At 37.8% G+C, this 20,660-nt stretch overlaps 1 protein-coding gene and 1 pseudogene across 1 annotated transcript in view; one reads left to right on the top strand and one right to left on the bottom strand.

The window, feature by feature from the left end:
- Positions 1-20,660, bottom strand: part of LOC135702830 (calcium-activated chloride channel regulator 1-like) — a 156,888-nt gene that overhangs the window by 85,584 nt on the left and 50,644 nt on the right. The window lies entirely within an intron of this gene.
- LOC135702828 (uncharacterized) lies at positions 13,251-15,037 on the top strand (annotated as a pseudogene).

Below are 20,660 nucleotides of genomic sequence, written 5' to 3'. Positions count from 1 at the left end.
ACACTGGCGTGCACAGAGTGGGGCAAGGTGGGGGCAATTTCAACCTTTTATAAATAAGATTTTTATTTCAACATTCACAAAATAATGATATAAAATAAATTGATTTCTTGATGACTTGATTTGAAGGTAAAATTACTTCATTTCATAAAATAAGGGCACTTTAAGGACCTTTTATTGTGTCAATTCCTTTGGATGGTGCCTGAAAATTGCACTACAAAGGTGCATGGAGAAAGAAACTTCCCTTAACATTTTTGGTGCACCGTTCTTGTGAATGGAGAAGCATGCTTTATTGAAAATTTCTGGGGCAAAATTTGCATCGCTCTGATAAATGAAATGAACGGAAAATTTCTGGTGGAAAACTGGCACTGGTCTGGTAAATGGAGGCACAAGCTTTATTTAAAATTAAGCTATATTGAAATTTCTGGTGCAAAATCTGAACCGTTCTGGTGAACGAATGGGCTAGATTTTTTGGAAAATTTTAGGTCTTAAATTTCCATCCTTCTGCTGAATGGAGAAACAAACTTCAATAATAATCTCTGGAGAAAATTTTTCACCATTCTGATGATTGGAGGGAAGCTGCTTTACTGAAAATTTATGATGAAAAATGTGAAAATAGGAGCAAACTTTATTTGGTGGAAAACCTGGAACATTCTGATGATAGGAGAAGCAAGCTACATTGAAAATGTCTGGTGAAAAATGGAAAAAGGAAATCTACACCAATAAGAAGATTAGAGAAGCAATTTTTATCGAACATTAACGGTGGAAAATTTGCATCGTTCTGATCAATTTAAATTTTCTGGTGTAAAATTTTATGGGGGCAAGTTTGTATTAAAAATTTCCCGTGTGAGATTTGCAACAATCTGCTGCATGGAGAGGCAATCTAAACTGATAATTCCTGATGTAAAAATTGCACAGTTCTGGTGAATGGAGGGACATGCTTTATTGAACATTTCTTGTAGAAATGGTGAATGGGCGGGCAACTTAAACTTGAGTTCCGAGGAGAACCTCAAGGGTATTGAATTCTGAGGATGGTTCTAAAAGAAAAGTTTTCTGGCGATGATTCCATGAAAATTCTACGAATAATTTCAAGGGAATTCCGAGAATAATTTCAAGCTCATTCTGGGAAGAATTTCTGGAGAATGCAGAGGAAATTCTTCTATAACTTTAGGGGAATTTCAGTTCCAAGGTGTTGTGAGAAATTTTTTTTTTAAATATTCCGCCAAGAACTTCAAGGATATTCAATTCTTATGACAGTTCCAAAATATTTCTGGGGAGAAATCAAAGAAAATTCTGCGGATAATTTCTAGTGCATATTACAGATAGTTCCAAAATAATTTCAAAAAGAATACCGAGAAAGTCAAATTTTGAGTGAAATTCCAAAGAGATTTTAAGCAAAATTTCAAGCGAATATCGAGGATAATTTCTAGCTCATTCAGTTCCAAGGTTTTTTTGAGAAAAAAACGTTAAGAGTTCTAATTATAATTCCAGTGGACTTCTGAGAAGAATTTCAAAAGAGCTCTCAGGAGAGTTCTAAAAAAATCGGAAAAGAACCTCAAGGATATTGAATTCTGAGGACAGCTACAAAGGATCTCTGGGGAGTATTCCAAGAAAATTCTGCGTACAATTTCTAGTGAGTCCTGCAAATAGTTCCAAGATAATTCCGAAAAAAATACCGAGAAAATTTAATTTTGAGTGAAATTCCAAAGGGATTTTAAGGAAAATTTCACCGATTATTTCGATCATTCCGGGAATAATTTGTAGTAGTACTTTGGGACGGTTCATCATCGGCATCATTGGCTGTCTGAAAGCAGTTTGCAATGAAGAAGATGAACCACCACCGGATCAAAAAATAAATAAAATTAGCTAAATTAAACCGCAGGGAAACAGTGGTGGGTGAATATAACCATCTCCCATGCACTTTGGAGTTCTCCCCATCCCCAGATTAAATGCACAATAGAAAAAAAACTGCCCCTGCTTAACAAGATTCCTGTGCACACTAGTGCTTGAAAATGGCAGAGAATATTTGTTTTTACATGTGCAACACCTTTTCACTCCAAAATATTAATGTTAAATGGTGATCCAAGTAGTTGTTTACGAGGTAGGTTCTTAGTTTAAATGCTAACAGATTCTGTTGAAATGACGTGTTGAGAACCACTCGCTCGATTTATTTTTGTTCTGTATATTTTAAAATATTAAAAAAAAAACTGGAAGTTTTTGACAGTTGAACACAGTGTTGGGAAAATATCAAAATATTAAATCTCACCAAAGGTTAAAATCACGCTTGCGTGCCAGCGGTGAAGAGAAAAAAGAGATAGCATTATTATACCTTCTCTTTCTAAGAAAACGAGGTGCAACGGAACTATTTTTGCGTCGATTCAAGTCTCAGCTTCAACTGTACACGATGTGAATAATCTCGCAAATATGCACATTTTTACGGCAGGAAGCAAATCGTGATCTCTTCGTTTTGATGATTTACGCACGTTTTAATTACTTTTTAACATTATCTTTTAAGGGGTTTATCTTGCTGGTTAGCTGCGAGTGTTTTTAATCTGAACACTTTTTTTGAACCCCGTTACACCCCACGCCGTGCTAACTAAAAATTACTGAAATGTCATTTAGCATTCAACAATAAAGTTATTATAAAGAAATACATGGAATGGGGTAAAATTTAATGGAACGATGCGAAACTGAATGCAAAATAAAATCCAAACAGCAAATGAGGCTACCAGAAACAAGCTTTTCTGATGCTCGTAGGGTTAGTAGAAGTTCAAATTAAATCTGAATCTCATTAATATGCACGAAGTGTCGTTCAATTTAATGGGGGTCTACGGTATGTACTCTTGTCAACTTACAACCCCCTGCTTCCCACTCAATGCGTGTTGAGGTCCCCAACAACTGAGCAAAATTTTAACAGATTTGGTTATAATCTTGCAGGAGAATTTTATATTTTGAATGGAAACGGAACGATCCTATTCATTTGCTTACCGAAAATCCAAATATTGCTTAAATTTCTCACCAAATCTCGGACTTTCTCAGTCAATCGCCACTTGCAAAAGAGTCCTATCGATAAACAAGTTAATAACCAGTCTCATTTGAGTAACCCAGCTTTCCAAACAGTCAAGTCAGTTACCCGTGCGGTAGCGATAAACCTTCCTAGAAAATACGGATCGAAAAAAAAAACTCCCGACTCCAAGCTCCATGCTCCACCACTCACCCAAATCTAGAGCACCGGAAACATTCCGTTCTAAAAGGTTCACTAGCATCTTCACATCTTTTTTTCTCTTACATTCAACAACCGAAAATAGCCACAACAGAAAGAAACACTTCCACGAAAAAAGTACCGTCGTCCCATCTAGCCCCTTCTTCTCGGGAGGGATGTCGCTTTATTTAATTATGACGAACCTTGCTATAATTCTCCCGCCTCACCGTTAATTAGCGTCCTCTGAGATTTCTGAATCCCGCACCGGGAGAGTTTACCTTATTTATTACAACTGACAGAGGCCACCTGCTCGGTTCCCCTCCATTCACTCTAACAGCAGCGGCGCGAGCAAGCACATTCAACCAACCCAAACCGAGAAAGATAAGCACCAAACTTTCACAGAGTGTTGGTTGTCATCTACTTAGTTAATAAAAAAAAAGATATCACTCACTGACGCACCTAGAAAACTGCGGAGATAATTAAAAGTACCAACACTCGGATCATAAAATCCAATTTTCCATCTCTCGGGAATTTTCTTACTTTGATCGAGTTTGCTCCCAAAACGCACCTTTTCTGGGGCCAAAGTACTGCTCCGTCGAGCTGTTGTAGAAAGTACCTCTACTTCTTCAACTATCGACGAGATGAACCTAAATGCTTTAATTAAACTAATTAACAGTGAGATGCTATGTTTACTTTCCTTGGCTGATGCTTCTGACCGACCGACCGAGCGACCAAACTAAACTGGCACAACACAAGTTGGAGAAGTTCGTTCAACCGATGAGCGTTTGCGCTTCAGCTCTGTGATATGCTAAGCGATAGCGAAGTTCAGGTTGGGATCCTGCTGATTACGGGTGCGCATCCAGGAAAAAAAAAAGCCTTTCAAAAGTAGATGAAACTGAAAAAGTTTTTTTTTTATGTTTTCAACTGGACCAAAACCGACGAAAACTTTATCCCATAGTAACTTATGCTGTAGCAGTCTTCGTGCGACTGTCGGTGCCTCCGACCATTAGGGTCGTTCAAATTTTGGAATTCCTAACTCCTAGCTCCCACCACTCCAAATTTAGCAGTGCCTCAATTACCATGAAGCAAGAATTTTTGAATATTTGCAACATTTGAACGACCCTAATGGACCATATGCTAAATTTTTTAATGTTTACCCCTGTGGGAGATAAAACTCGTAGGAGATTTCCCACGACGGCGACGACGACGAGGCGAAAACGAAATAACATAGATACAAAAAAAAAAGTTTTCCTTCATCTCCTCTGCAAGAATCCATGGCGATTTGGACGAATGTTCTGTTGTCCCCCTTAGGGGGACAGAACTTGCTCTGGTACGCCAATCCGCTGGACCGATTCGACACGAAAGCTCTTCCTGCGGGGCAAAAACGCGCAAAGTAATCGCAAAATTATACAGCGAGGGTTTCGCTGATTCCCTGTCGGTGCAACTTAGAATGTTGCTCTATACAGCTGCAATTTTGTTTTGTTAAACAGCAGATCATGGCTGGTGTCGAGGGGCGCGGGCGATTCGATAAACGAACAATCGATCATCACGTACAGTCAACCTGTGTGTAGGAAGTTTTTGTTTTTGCGAGGAAGATTCGTGATGTCCTGAGGCGAGGGACAATTTCGAGAAAAACGAACCTTTGCATTTATTATATTTAGAACAATGAGGATTTTGCTTTATTGCAGCTGCGGGGTTTGGGATTCACCTTTCGCGGTTGCTATCACGTTTAGGCGAGGTGTAAGAAATTTGCATAAGGTTTGGCTTGTGGAATTTGAAATGAGGTATCGGAATCCAATGTTATTCACCCCTTCGATAAACCGAAGTCCTTCTTAAAACGCAAACATTTACTCTAACTTTCCAGGTTGTTTAATCTGTTAAAAAAAGTCTTTTTTACTGCTTTTCATCTTGCGAGGCAATTTGACAAAAATTATGCTGATACAGAGCGTCATCTGTACTTCCATCATGTGCTTCGATCATTGTTAGCCCTACCTTCCTCTTGCAAGACGTTAGTGCTCTTTTCTTATATTCTACGATCAATTCCAATGTTATCTAAAATTCCAAAGAACACCACCCTGTTTGATATCACCTATACCTATCATTCATTAGGACGAAAAGATCCATACCTAATTGAGCAGTTCCACCCCAACTGAAGAATCGGTCAGACTTTCAAGCATGCTTGCCATGCACATTTGTACACACCAACTGCTCATTTGTTACTAACTTTTCACTCAGTTGTTGAAATTTGTTTTTCTTTAAAGTAATTGACAGATTAATATCATAGTTTACTCAAGATATGCAAAGAGTAGGTAAAACTTAACATTTGAATCAACACCAATGAATTTTTACAGTTAAAGTCTGAGATGTGCATTTCTCACTTAATTTTTACAATCCAAAAACAAATACAGTTTTGTTACTAGCATTAAAATCCACTTTTTGTTACGTATCTATAATAAGCTTTAACTCCATTCTATTGAAGCAGTAGATCAAAAAGAACTATGTTTAGTCAACTGTGTGCAAAGTTATTAGCTAATGCGCAGTTCGTGACCAATGCTGTGTATGCCAACCCAAGTAACATTTTAAGTTTTAAAATGCTACAAAGCTACTATAAAACAACATTCATAAAACCCTGGTCAATACTGCTTTGCCATTGATGAATCCACCAAAACCTCATTGATGCTAGAATCTGTCTAGTTGGCCCACCCTGGAGAAGGGTATATTTTCGAAGCTCTTCAAGATTGATTTACTGCAAAATGGTTGTACGATAAACACATTGAGATCCATTTTTAAACCGTATTTATTAAGCTACAATAAAAGCTATTTGGCAACAATTAAAACCATTATCCGAGCCATTTACTCTAGCTGCTTGCTAAGTTCACTAGAAAAACAACAATCAATATAAAAAAGGATTCATAAATACCATCCGATCTTATCAAAATAATTAAAATAAAAACTGATCGTATAGAAATCCTGCCGAATTTCCAAAATTATAAAATAATTCTCGTGAAGTGGCCCAGTTTTATGTGCCATATAAAATTTGATGTAAAATGTACGTGAAAACATCGAAGAACTTGAGTCCGCCCACGGAAAACATCGATTTAACTAATTATTTTACATTAAGAAAAAACAAATATTTTCTTCAGATCGATCATTAAGCTTAGCCGAGATTTTTGTTTCTCATGATTTTTGCATTCTAAATATTTTCTCATTGCTAAATTAACTAAAATAAAGTTATATCCAAGGAAATATAGATTGAAAATCGAAGATTGTAAAAAACAAACAAAATAATTGTAATATGGCGGAGGCATAAAAGTTGACTTTCATGAGCCATTTGTGAAAAAGTTATTTTGCTTTCGAGAAATCCTCAACAAATTCATAAGGTTTTGAAATGGCTTTCATGAAGAAAACTTATAGACAGAACTGTATTTATCTAAAGCCATTTTGCTTGATCCCAATCCCAATTTATGGCAGCATTTATGGCGGCACTGTTGCCTAAAAAATGTCAAACGTCAAAGTTTGTTTATCTTTCGATAGTTCGTTGCGATTCAGCGTTCTTCCAGGCGATTCTCTCCCGATAGCTTGGAAGCAGTTACTCAGAAAGTGTTCACAACATTTTGCACAGCTGTAACCTCGATTCCCGAAAAGATCCCCTTTCGTCCGGATGGTTCTGGAAGTGCACCATCAAACGATGCAGGAATGTACGGTTGAATTTTTTTTTTTTTTTTTTTTTTTTTTTTTTTTTTTTTTTTTTTTTTTTTTTAACTCTTTATTTGTTCCAAATTCAAAATAAATTACATTTCATTTTTAACCTAGGTGCTCCAGTTACTACAGTAACTTACCAGCCTTAATTGTTATGATATATATCTAAGTGTTTTTACATTGTTCCTGTCTTGGCAATTCAGTATTTTAAACAGGTTTTTTAAACCTGCATGTCAGTATAACAATTGATAGCTTAAAACTAAATAACTAAAACTAAATCTTATCTAAGTATAAAGGGAATTAATCGTTGCAATTGAGGATTGTAACGATTTTTGCCGGAAATTATTAATTATTTTGTTGGACATTTGTGCTAAAGTCTCAACATTCGAAATTCTATGTACTTCGGTAGTACTGTACCATGTACGGTTGAATGATTTTTTTTTTTCCAAGTGATGACCCTTTCGCCGAATAAAATCGCAGCTATGGATCGGAAACCAACTAGTGTCCGCTAACTGACAGTTTCAGTGGTTTGCTGTCGGAACTGACACAAGTTAGTCCGATCTTCATCTATTCGCAAGGTCTGGAAAAGGCTGGTCTGTTTTCAGACTGTTTTGACAATGTTTTACGAATTTGAGGACCACGCTCACTACACTCTTCTCCACCAGATGCTCAGTCGTTGATGGTACCGGACGCGCTGGTTCTTCTAAAGAGCTAAATTTTACATGTAATCGACTTTCCTTCGGTCGTTACCATCGCTTGAATGTTTCCTTCAACTTCGTTTATCTTTCGAGATATCCTTGTCATAAATTTGGTTTTTATTCACTCATTTAAGGATCCATCCTTAAAGTTCAATTTATAAACAGAGGAGACTTTACGATACACTTTTAAAAGCCTAAAAGGCAACAATATATGCATTTTACTCTCATTTAAAACCCGATGGTTTTATGATTGCTTTTATAATGATAGAATAGGTTTATAGAGTATTTTATCAATGCAGTTGTGCAGTTTATGATTGATTTATAGAACAGTTTTATGGTAGGATTGAGAACTACTTTAAATTTAATTATAAAACAAGACAATTTTTGACTTCTCGCCAGACTGTAAAAGATTTTTAAAACAGCGAAAAGGTGAACTACTAAGCAGGAACGTTTTACACTGTGAAATGCTGTATTTAAACTAAATGGATTATTAATTGCCATTATAAAACCATCATAAATCAGAGTGGATGCCAAATGATTGCAGAATTGCTACTTGCGAAGCATGCTTCCAAGTAACAAAAATTCATAGAATTAAGTTGAGTAAACTGCTTTACAACCAAAACCATTCACATAAGGGTCATTCCAGCTCAAGTGAGTACAGAATTCAAAAAAAGTTGGGGTCGATGTCACCGATTTGAGCCAAACTTGGCCAAAACGCTTATTTTGGCATTCTGAACAAACGCCTTTTTTTGATTTTACTCTAAAGCGCTAGATATTTGTATTTCTCACTTTTAGGACCACAATTAAACTATGGACAGAAGTATATAAATGAGCTAGTTATGATTTCATATAGTGTGAATCCTGCCCAGAACATAACGGCGCCGGTGGTGTAGTGGTAAGCGTGATTACCTCTCACCCCAGCAGGCCTGGGTTCAATCCCAGTCGGCGCCGCCGGGATGTTCTGAGGCATAACATCTCTGATCACGCCTTCCTTGGGAATGTAAGTAAAGCCGATGGGAAGTAAAGCCGTTGGTCCCCGGTTCATGAGTTGATGGGTCGATAGGTAGGTTCCAGGTGTGGGAGCTGCCTTCCTGGCACGTCGGTAGCATTGGTGCTCAGCACGGAAAACAAGATCGACGGAAAAAAACAAACCAAAGGAAAAAAAAATCCTGCCCAGAACATGTGAAAAATAACATAAATATATTATTGTTCCATCGGCGTGAAGGAATTCAAGGAAAAAAATATGGGTACACCTATAAAAATCCACATTAAAAACCTTCAAATGGACGTTCTAAGATCACAAATAGCTGATTTGGTTGTGGAGTAATCTCTTCTGAAAGATTAAATTTTTAAAAATCTCGAAAATCCAGGGTTGTAGCCGAGAGGGATCTTGGCACTTCAGAGCAAAAGGGGGAATGCCAAAATAAGCGTTTTGGCCAAGTTCAAATCGGTGACATTGACCACAGGTGGTGAACCCACTTGAGCTGGAATGACCCATAAAGGTTATATAAACTGTTATAGAACATGTGTGTTGCTTGGGCTTGACCTTGTTAGATTTGCTTGAAACTTTGTATGATTGTTTGTTGTGGACAATCATTCAACTGTGTGCTGAAATTCGTTCGTTTTTATTTTTTTTTTTCTTCAGAATATCGTGTTTGACATGTTTTAAATAATTGTAGCATTTTTTTTTTCATATAAAAAGTGTATGAAAAATGCAACATTTTTAAATATTGTAAATTACCTTGAACGTGAGTTGTTTGCACGCAGGTTGTAATTCCGCTCACATGACAATCAATTTGGTATTGTTCATGCAAACGGTTATAACTAACGTGTAAATATGTATTATTATGTTCTTATATGTATGTTCTGTACAATCAGGGATGGCATAATTATTTAACCCAGGTGCTTCAGCTACTACAGTAACTTACCAGCCTTATTTTTTATATATAGTCACTTTAACGCTCTTGGGTAGTTCGTGACTTGTCCGGTGAGATTTGAACTCGTGACTTTGGCGTGAGAGGTATGGATGCTAACCACTACGCCGGGGTCGCCCCCTGGTATGGTAATGTTATATTATATTAATATATATCTAAGTGTTTTTACATTGTTCCTGCCTTGGCAATTCAGTATTTTAAACAGGTTTTTCAAACCTGCATGTCAGTATAGAGCATTTCTAGCTCAAATCGTTAAAAAAAATGTCAATTTTGTCTCGACCCCTTCTGATTTGAATGAAACATTGCTCACATGTTCGCTGCTACTAATGGTTGCATTTTTCATTTAAATATGATTTTTTGCTCCAGAGTAACTTTTGAAAAGGGCGTATAAAAAAATTGATTATTTTTTTTTCAAAAAATCATAACTTGAAAACTATTGATCTGATCAAAACGGCATATGAGAAGAAGTTTTAGGTAATTAAATTATGTTGGCGAAAAAAATACACTGAAAGAAAAAACTTCGTAAATTAGTATTTAAAAAACGTAAAATGATGATTATCTCAAAACACCCCCCCTTCGATCTTTATAATTTTTTTTTTCAAGAAAATTGATGGAATACCCTTAAATTTTGTGAGAAGTGTATGCTGGTAACTTCCTTAAAAAGAAATCTATAATTTTTTAAACTTTTGTTGATTTTTACAAGTTGATGAAAATGCATATTTTTTTTGAAAAATAACAATTTATTTGGATTCTACGCCTAATTTTCGATAACCTTGCATACAAAAACTTTTTTGCTAAGTCCAGCCGTTCTCAAGTTAATGCAAATTAAAAAAATATAATTATAACAATTTTCAACATTTTAGGCCATTTTCAAATGTTCGTCGAGATGTTCAGCAACGAGATTTTATTTCATGATTGTATATTAAAAAACAAACAATTCATTCTCAGATATGGTAGTTGTCAGACTTACCCGTTTCTATCTAGAGGCAGCGGAAGAGGAGCACGTTGATGTGGTCAAATGAAAGATTTGTTGAGATAAAAAACAGTATGTATATATTTATTATTTTATTTTACAACTCATATTATTTGAATACACTGGAGTCGCTTTTTACGCGGGTGATACGTCCCGCGTAAAAAAACCGCATAAAAAACCGCGTAAAAAAACCGCGTGAATTCCGGAATCCGCGTAAAAAAAAACCGCGTGAATTCCGAAAACCACGTAAAAAAAACCACGTAAAAAAAGACCGTGTAAGAAAAAACCGCGTAAAAGTGATACACCGCGTCAATTCTGAAATCCGCGTAAAAAAAACAAAATCCGCGTAAAAAAAAACCGCGTAAATTCCGAAATCCGCGTAAAAAAAAAACCGCGTAAAAAAAACCATGTACAAAAAAACCGCGTAAAAAGCGACTCCAGTGTACATTGAATAATTTGGGTGTATCTTTTGAATTGAAATGAAATCTTTTGAAACTGGAATATAGCAATGATATTTTCGAGTTCCAGGAATTGGTTTCACTTTCTTAAAAATTGGATCAAATTCCGTGTCAGCCTTTTTGTATTCTTCCGTAGAAACATAACAAAATGACATTTTTGTTTGAAGATCTTCTTTTCGACTATTTGCCCAGTCGTACAGTTGTTAAGGGTTCATTATAGGGTGCTCGTGTTGCTTAGCTAAACTTGCTCTGGTTGCCATTCTCTTAAGGGTACCGCCAATCGCATCACAATGACCTTTGCCGTGTGAAGTTGCAAAAAAATGCCATTCAATTTCTACATTATGCTTATCTTTAAATCCACAAATGCTAGCAAATTTTTTTATGTTTTTGTATTGTGATGCTGCTCCATTTGACATAAAAATACACTTTTGGACTGTTATTTGCTTACTTTAAAAATTCTACTTACTTACTTTAAAAATTCTAATAATTTTGAGATAAACAACTGAACTGCTACTGTGTCATGCTTTGAAATTGATTTAGGTGGAGGTTTACAACACTTGAAATTGTTATCCATCGTAAAAAAACTACTTGCTTTTTAACTTGAAACGCTAAGAGAGATGAACTGAATGGAACAGGTGAAGATCGTCCCAATATATATATATATATATATGTAGCTGAATAATTACAAAGTTGACATTATACCTATCTTCATTAGGTACAATTGATTATAGCAAACTTTTTTAAGTGTGAGTGTAAGAAGCCTCCACGGGGTGCCTTTTTATGTAGTTGTTATATCGCGGGATGAGCTCTTAAGGCACAATATGGTATACGTCAGAGAAGTACCTAGAGAATTTATCTCAATTACAGGTTTAATAACATATTTGTTTACCTGTTTATGTTTTGAGCCTCTGTTATGACATACACAATTCTATCCAGGTATACAACTAATAGAGGACAGAAAAAAAGGCACATGAGTGGGTTTGTTGATTATTTGGGTATATTTGAGAGTATTTACTTATAAACTTGTTTCTTTTCCGCTGCGTCTAAATAGAAACGGGTAAGTCTGACAGCTACCATATTTGAGAATGAATTGTCTGTTTTTTAATATATATTCATGGAAAAACATCTCGTTGCTGGACATCACGACTAACATTTGAAAATGGCCCAAAATGTAGAAAATTATTATAATTATTTTTTTTTAAATTGCATTAACTTGAGAACGGCTGGACTTAGGAAAAAAGTTTCTATATAAAATGTTTTTGAAAATTATGCGTAGAATCCAAATAAATTACTATTTTACTAAAAAATATGCAATTTCACCAACTTGTAAAAACCAACAAAAATTTCAAAAATTATAAATTTTTTTTTAAGAAAGTTACCAGCATACATTCTTTACCAAATATAAAGGCATTTTTTCAGTTTTCTTCAAAAAAAAAATTATAAAGATCGAAGGGGGGGTGTTTTGAGATAATCATCGTTTTAAGTTTTTTAAATACTAATTTACTAAGTTTTTCTTTCAGTGTATTTTTTTCCGCAAAGATATTTTAACTACCTAAAACTTCTTCTCATATGCCATTTTGATCAGATCAATAGTTTTCAAGTTATGATTTTTTGAAAAAAAAAATTATCCATTTTTTTATACGCCCTTTTCAAAAGTTACTCTGGAGGAAAAAATCATATTTAAATGAAAAATGCAACCATTAGTAGCAGCGAACACGTGAGAAATGTTTCATTCAAATCGGAAACACTCATGACCAACCGGTTTGCGTTTTGGGCTGGAAATGCTCTATAACAATTGAACTCTTAAAACTTAAAACTAAACTAAATCTTATCTAAGTATAAAGGGAATTAATCATTGCGATTGAGGATTGCTACGACTTTTGCATGAAATTATTAATTATTTTGTTCAACATTCGAAATTCTATGTACCTGGATAGTACTGTACCAGGGAGGCACCTTCAACATCATCTTCAGAACTTTGTTCTGAATCCTTTGAAGTGCTTTTTTCCTGGTAGTGCAACAACTAGACCATATTGGCACAGCATAAACATGGCCGGTTGACTTGTTTTTTTTTTGACTCAATGTGATCTTTAAAAGTTGATTTTTGGTCAAGTACTAACCCAAGATATTTTGCTTGGTTTGACCAACAAATTGGAACTCCGTTCATAGTGACTATGTGACATTGGCGCCCAGACAAAAAAAACCACTTTCGCGTACAGTAATTCGCGTTCGGTCAAGTGAGTGATCGGTGATTATTTGGTGATACGAGTGTGAAGTAGCAGAACTATCATGGATTTGGAACACCTCGTCACAGAGAAACTGGACTTCGAACTGGCGGTAAGATCAGCAAAAGGATTGAGAGGTCAGGACCGAAATTGGAAGACGTCACGGCTGTTACAACTGATGAGCAAGGAGAACGGAGGAGGAGCAGCCGCACCAACATCGTCCTCACATGTGCTTTCGGACGTCGACAGCATATACCAGTGCCAAGCGAAACTACCACCAATTAGTCAGGCGTTGGATTCAGCTGTACGGCAAAACGACGATGGTCAAGTAAGGATGTGCAGATCCAGGCTTTTGCACTACAGATTCAGATTGTCCGTCATTTCGGATCCGACGATCACAGTAAACGCCAAGAAAACGCTCGCCAAGATCGACACAGCTCTGGAAAAGATTGATGAATTTCTAGTAAAATTGGCATGTGCGAATCCCGATCATGAAGAAGACAACCACGATCCATTAAAAAAACACCCGGAGATCAAGACACTCAGCAGAGACTGAAGATTGCGCAGCTGCAGTCAAGTATCAAAGAAGCATCCCAACAGCAACAACAATTAGAGCAGGAACTCCAGCAGCAGTTACTTCAGCAACAGTTGCAACAACTGAAAGATCCGACGATACCCGATGAGCAGCAGGATCAGGAACAGGCACTTCAACGGCAAATCCAACAACAGCAGCAGGAATTACAGCAACAACGAGAGATGTTACGCCAGCATCAGCAGCAATCACAACAAGAACAGCAGCTTAGACAACAACAACAACGGCAAGAACAGCAGCTTCAACAGTTGGTGACACAGATGCAGTATCAACAACAGCAGTTGGAACAACAATTACACCAGAAACAGATCCGGCGACAGCAGATTGAAACGCAGTTACGAGGGCAACAACAGGTTCCAGTACCGGGACCTCACAACAACAACACGATTCCAGGTTATTAGGATCCATACCTCCAAAATCAATCAGGAATACCACATCATGTACCGGAATTGGAACATATTCCCCCTCACCTAGTGATGACTTCATGCGCTTTTTGAGATCTCAAGGTAGGCCCATCACACCTAGAACTTCTAGTCAACAACCGACAGCAGACAGGTTCACACAACCGGTTCACAAATGGCCGTTTGAGTACACTGGTCAACCTAATATCATTAAGTTAGGTGAGTTCCTTAATCACGTGAACACCTACGATGACACTGAAGGCATTGATGAGCAAACCCTGGTCCGTTCCATAAAACATTTACTCAAGGGTCGAGCTCTTCAGTGGTACACTCGCTCCTATCTCCACCTGACGAGCTGGGAAGTGTTTAAATCAGAGATCAAGCAAGAGTTTCTACCACCGGACTATTCCGAGATCATGAAGCAAGACCTTTACTTACGCTTCCAAGGTCCATCCGAGTCCTTCACAGCGTTCTACAGGGACCTAATAGCTGCCTTTGGGATAGTTGAACCAGCGATGTCGGAGTCGGAGAAACCGTTTATCGTGAAATCGCACCTGAATGCGGACTACACTCCGATAGCCGCAGCTTCTCGAGCCATAGCAGTGACCGTCTGCAAATACTTTGAAGTGTCAAGGGAACGTGAAAGTGAACGCAGCACAGGTCAACATGGTAGAACTAAACCCAGAGGAGGAGGAAGATTGGAACCCACTGGACATTCGAGAACGTGAAGCTGTTCAGCAGAACATCGCTAGACAGAATGAAACAGCTGCAAACGCCTCGGAGGAAATAAATGCAGTTCGCTTGCAGAACAACTGGAGAGAAAGGCCAGCAACAAATTCGCAACAACCATGCAGGTGAAGGTTTGACGGGGCCCCCAACGATAAATGCAACGAAGAAGAAGTCCTGGGAGAGGAGATTAATGTATGTATGTTAGGCGTAGTAGAGGTAGGATGAGCCACAAATACCACGTTACATTACCGTGCCATAATTGAATCTTTCTTCAATGAAATTGAATTCACTTTGCATTTAGTCCATCGGTTGCTAGTGCACCTTTCTATTTGTGAGTGGCTAGCCGGCCTGAGTAAAAGTTTGAGCGAGAGCAGTGTGGTACTACACTTTGAACCACTGTTCTCTTCCGCAATATCGATGCCTATAATTTGCACGGTAAATTGACTAGGTTTGCCGATATCTTAACGACATTAGGTCAATATCTGACAATTCTCCAGTCTTAATAGGAAATTGTCACATTGGTTTCAAAAAGGAAACTCTATGCTTATGTGGAAATATTATAAGTTGGGTTTTTGAAAGCGTTGGGAGAAATCTTCCATTTTTGTATTGACTTCTTCCTTTAGCGGAAATGCCTGTGTCATCAGCGAACAAAGATTTGTGGCAACCCTTAGGCAAATTAGGGAGGTCCGAAGTGAATATTTCATACAATATAGGCCCAAGAATGCTACCCTGAGGAACTCGTGCTCTAACAGGTAGTCGATTAGATTTGGAATTATGATAATTTACCTGCAGAGTTCTGTCAGTTAAATAATTTTGAACTAATTTCATAATATAGAGTGGAACATTAAACTTTTTCAATTTAGCAATCAAACCTTCATGCCAAACACTGTCGAATGCTTTTTCTATGTCTAGAAGAGCAACTCCAGTTGAGTGGCCTTCAGATTTGTTTGAACGACATAAATTGGTAACTATTAAGAGTTGATGAGTAGTTGAATGCCCATGGCGAAATCCAAACTGCTCATCTGCAAAAATTGAGTTCGTATTGATGTGAAGCATCATTCTATTTAAAATTATCTTTTCAAAAAGTTTACTTATTGAAGAAAGCTTGAAGAACTTATTGGACGGTAGCTAGAAGCTTCAACTGGATTTTTATCCGGCTTCAAAATTGGAACAACTTTTGCATTTTTCCATTTATCAGGAAAGTATGCCAAATGGAAACATCTGTTAAATAATTTAACCAAGAAAGACAAGGTTCTCTCTGGGAGTTTTTTTGATGAGGATATTCCATCATCACCTGGAGCTTTCATATTATGAAACTTTTTAGCTATAGGTCTTACTACGTCCAAATCAGTCCCCCAGGAATCATCAAAAATACTTTCCCTAGAGAAAATATTCAGATAATCCCGAGCGACCAGATTATCAATGGGACTTGTAAGACCTAATCCGAAATTATGGGTATTCTCGTGTTATTTAGCAAGTTTCTGAGCTTTTTCTGAGTTTGTGATCACAATTTTACCACCTTCTTCAAGTGCTGGAATAAGCTTTTGAGGTTATTTCAATTTTTTTGGAGTTTCCAAAAGGGTTTGGAACTCGGGTCTAATTTAGAAACATTATTTTCAAAAGTTTTGTTCCTCAGGGCAGGGACTCGCTTTTTAATTTGTTTTTGCAAATCCCGCCGGATAACATTCATGGCAGAATCGCGTGTTCTTTGATATTGTCTCCTACGGACATCTTTAAGACGGATCAAGAGCTGAAGATCGTCGTCTATTATAATTGAATCGAATTTAACCTCGCATTTTGGTACTGAGGCTGCTCTTGCTTCAATTATAGAAGTAGTCAGAGATTCAAGAGCATAATTAATTTCATCTTTGGTTTGCAAAGGAATGTTTGGATCGAAGTTATATTCCATAAATGTTCGATATTGCTCCCAATCAGCTCTATGGGAATTGAAAGTAGAGCTGTTGGGATTACAAATTATTTCTTGGGATATTTCAAAAGTTACTGGAAGGTGATCAGAACCGAAGTCAGCATGGGTAACCAATTGGCTACAAAGATGACATGAATCAGTTAAGACCAAATCAATAGTTGAGGGATTTCTTGCAGAAGAAAAGCATGTTGAGCTGTTTGGATATTGAATAGTGTAATAACCTGCAGAACAATCATCAAACAGAATATTACCATTGGAATTGCTTTGAGCATTATTCCATGAGCGGTGTTTTGCACTAAAATCACCAATCACTTACGACGGTAAGTTTCTGAAGGTCTCCCTTGAGAAAATTCTTTTGCTGGCCTACGCACTGGAATGGCAAATAGGCAGCTATAAACGTAAGTTGTCCAAATTTTGTTTCAACAGAAACTCCCAAAGTTTCAAAAACTTTGGTTTCAAATGAAGAAAGAATTTTATGTTTGATTCGTCTATGAGCAATGATGACAACGCCACCACAGGATCCATCAAGACGATCATTTCGATAAATGAAATAATTTGCGTCCCTTTTATCCTTATGGTCAGGTTTAAGGAACGTTTCAGTTATAACGGCAATATGCACGTTATGAACTCTCAAAAGGTTAAATAGCTCGTCTTCATTATCTTTAAGTGATCGAGCATTCCAATTTAAAATATTTAATGATTTAAAATCCATTACTGTATTTCAAAGTCATGATGATATTGTTCGCAAATTTTAATCCAGTTTGAATAGCATCAAACATGAAGTTAAATTTAAGCATATCAGTAATCATTTCAATTAATAATTTCTTTAAAAAATCCATTTTATGAGCAGTAATGCTTGCTAGGTCAAAATTTTCAAAACTTCCGTTAGATTTACGTTGCCCAAGTAACATTGCTAGTTTTATTGAGGTTTTAATGCACACTACAAGTCTAAATCATGGTCTACAGAACCCTCATAAAACCCAATTGTTACTAGTCTTTTGATTTTTACCCGCTGCAATAGCAGCATAGGTAGCTCCATTAACTCGCTGAACATTGTTAGCAGTGAGGGGAGTAGGTATAGTTGAAAAATTTGAAGCAGGGGTGATATTTGTACCTACGGGTACGAATGTAGAATTTGTTCCTCGCTGACCGTTGTTAACAGCAGAGGAATTTGTACCTGGTCGGAAACGTGGTGCGTTTCCTACCTGTCGCTTAGAACGATATTGTAGGATCGCTTTGCGAGTCTTACATTCCCAAAAATTGGATTTGTGGTTTTCGCCACAATTTGAACATTTAAATTTCTTGGGATCTTCCTTCACAGGACAGTGGTCCTTTGCGTGAGAAGAATCACCATAATTCATGCATTTAGCTGGCATGTAGCAATTTTTAGTTCCGTGACCCCACTTACGGCACTGGGTGAGGTTTTGGAAATTTCCTCCAGTCTTTCTGAAGTGTTCCCACTTCACTCGGACATGGAGCATAAGGCTAGCCTTTTCCAAGGCCTTAAGGCTGTTTAGTTCACTAGACTTGAAGTGAACTAAATAAAACTCATTAGAAATCCTGTTGCTTGAATCGCCAGGACTGAATCCCGTTCATTTTGATTACTTGGAGTGGCACAACTCCAAGTAATTTTGCCAGTTCATCTTTGATCTGATCCAGGGATTCACCACTGGGCAGTCCTTTCATGACAACCTTCAGTTTTGGGGTCGTAAGTAAAAAGTTTGTACTGCTTCTCAGTAAGATACTTGAGAAGACATTTAAATCCGCCCAGCCAATACACGGCTACATCAGAAGGGGGGTCAAGAAGTTGCCCTTTTCTTAGGCGCCATGGCGGCAGTAATTTTTTTTTTTTTATCAAAATCGACCTCCAAGCAGATTATTGTAAGAATCTGAAGGATCCAAGAGAAATTTTCCAAATCGATATTCAAGAAGGATTACCTCGGGTAGGGTCCAAACAAGGATCGAAGAGGAATAAAAGATGGCAAAGGTAGAAATGTTACAGGTTGAGCACTGAAAAGTGCTGTTTAAATTTTTTGTAGCTTTAGGTAGTAGTAACACTTCCTAGCAAATAGATCTGCACAGCAAAAGAGCACGATGCGGACTGAGCGTCCACTACTAGTACATTTGAATACTCAACGATCCTCATCCAACCTGCCAGTTGCTTTCCCTCATAGAACACATACCGCAACAACGTTTTCAGGATAACGATCAACATTACACAATTAAGAAGGCATATGTTGTGCCTAATGCTGGACGTACCCACGGCTTCTCGTAAATCCGGGCGTGAAATTATCGATTTAATAGCGGTTTTATGGGCCCATGTGATTCTCCACGCTGCCAGCAGATCGGAGAGAACAAAACGCACATCTGCCACGCTAGATCATCGAATGAAAACTGCGTTCGGGGATGACTTTTTGATTTATTTCCGATTCCTTCATCAGTACACTATGTTGCTTCTTCAAATGGGAATCCGGGTAGACAGTGCGAACGTGAGATTTTTTCACAAACATATCGGATAGTGGTGCTGTTCCTGGGCACTGGCAAAATTTTCTGCTTATCATAAAAAACAAATCTTCTTTGAAAATCCCTTAGACCCTTGGCGCAATCAATGGGATGTAATCTTGGGCCGGCGCAGTGACATGGGAAACTGATGGATGGATGCCATTCTACCTGACTCATCATCCCGAACCTTGGTGACACTTTAATGCAATTTCCCTCTTCTCAGCCTTTAATCCCTGCGAGTGGCACTTTAGAACAATCCGACTATTATTTACCATGAAGGCAGAAAAAAAAAACTAAACGAAAAGCTTGTCGTGTTTTTCTTTACTGGTGCCATAAAGCTTAAGATCGGAAACCCAACCGACCGAACGACCGACCGACCGACGAGTTTGTGCTTATTTCTGCACTATCAAGCAACTAAACAGCACAAATCCATTTACAATCGGAAGAGTGACCTTCCTTCTCGGTCCGGCGTCGTCGTTGGCGTCATCGTCTGCTTCGAGGGCTCTTGTGAAGTGCTGCCATAAACAGACGCCATCTCCTCCGACACTCATCTCGAGTCCCGTTTCTTATCGCTGAGAGGGAGGAAATATTGTTGTGACCTCCTGGGGTGAGCATAGGCATAGGCACATCTTTCTCTCGCTAGTCAAATTCGAATTTTGAAGACAAAAATGCCCATTCAAGACGAGAGGGTATTGTGTCATTCGTTACAGGTCGTAAAACCGTAAATGTGCGTGAAGCAAACATAAATATTAGATTAAGCCTCGGCATGTAAATATGAGTGAGCGAGCGGGAGATTTATTAAATGGAGTTTCCTGTGCGAACAAACGAACGCATTTCCGCCCGCTCGTGAGCGCTGTGTGTTGAAAGTGGGCCCCATTACGGCGTTACAAGATTTCGATTGTCGAAGGATGTTACCTTGCAATAAGACAAGATTTGTTGGCACGATGAATAAGCAACATCTGTACGTACGTCTACTCCCCTGCCGCAAGACCTTTTCCTCCATTATGTTCGAGTAATTGAATTTTTCATCAACCCGGATTTCTCCGAAGATGAAGATGTGCCAAGAACTTCATTAAGCAACCTTCGGGGATATATAAATAAATATTGAAGGAAAATGCTTCCTGTCCTTTACTCTGAGAAAGGTTGGTTAGCTCTTTTCTTTTTCTAAGCAAAATGCCTCTGGATATGGTGGTCGCAAGCTGCGTCTGGAGGCTTTTGTCTCTATACCCGTCGAATTACGCCAAGTCGTAAGCCTTCGCACCGAAACCGATCCGAGAATCGTTCAATCACCCCCACACCTCCTTTACCGAAGCACAACAGTAC

The sequence above is a fragment of the Ochlerotatus camptorhynchus genome, unplaced genomic scaffold, assembly GCF_037179485.1.
Source record: "Ochlerotatus camptorhynchus isolate MF236.1 unplaced genomic scaffold, CSIRO-AGI_Acam_v1.1 ptg000201l, whole genome shotgun sequence".
Taxonomy (NCBI): Eukaryota; Metazoa; Arthropoda; class Insecta; order Diptera; family Culicidae; genus Ochlerotatus; species Ochlerotatus camptorhynchus.
Note: the sequence above shows the minus strand (reverse complement) of the source record. Positions and strands in the feature narration are given on the sequence as shown.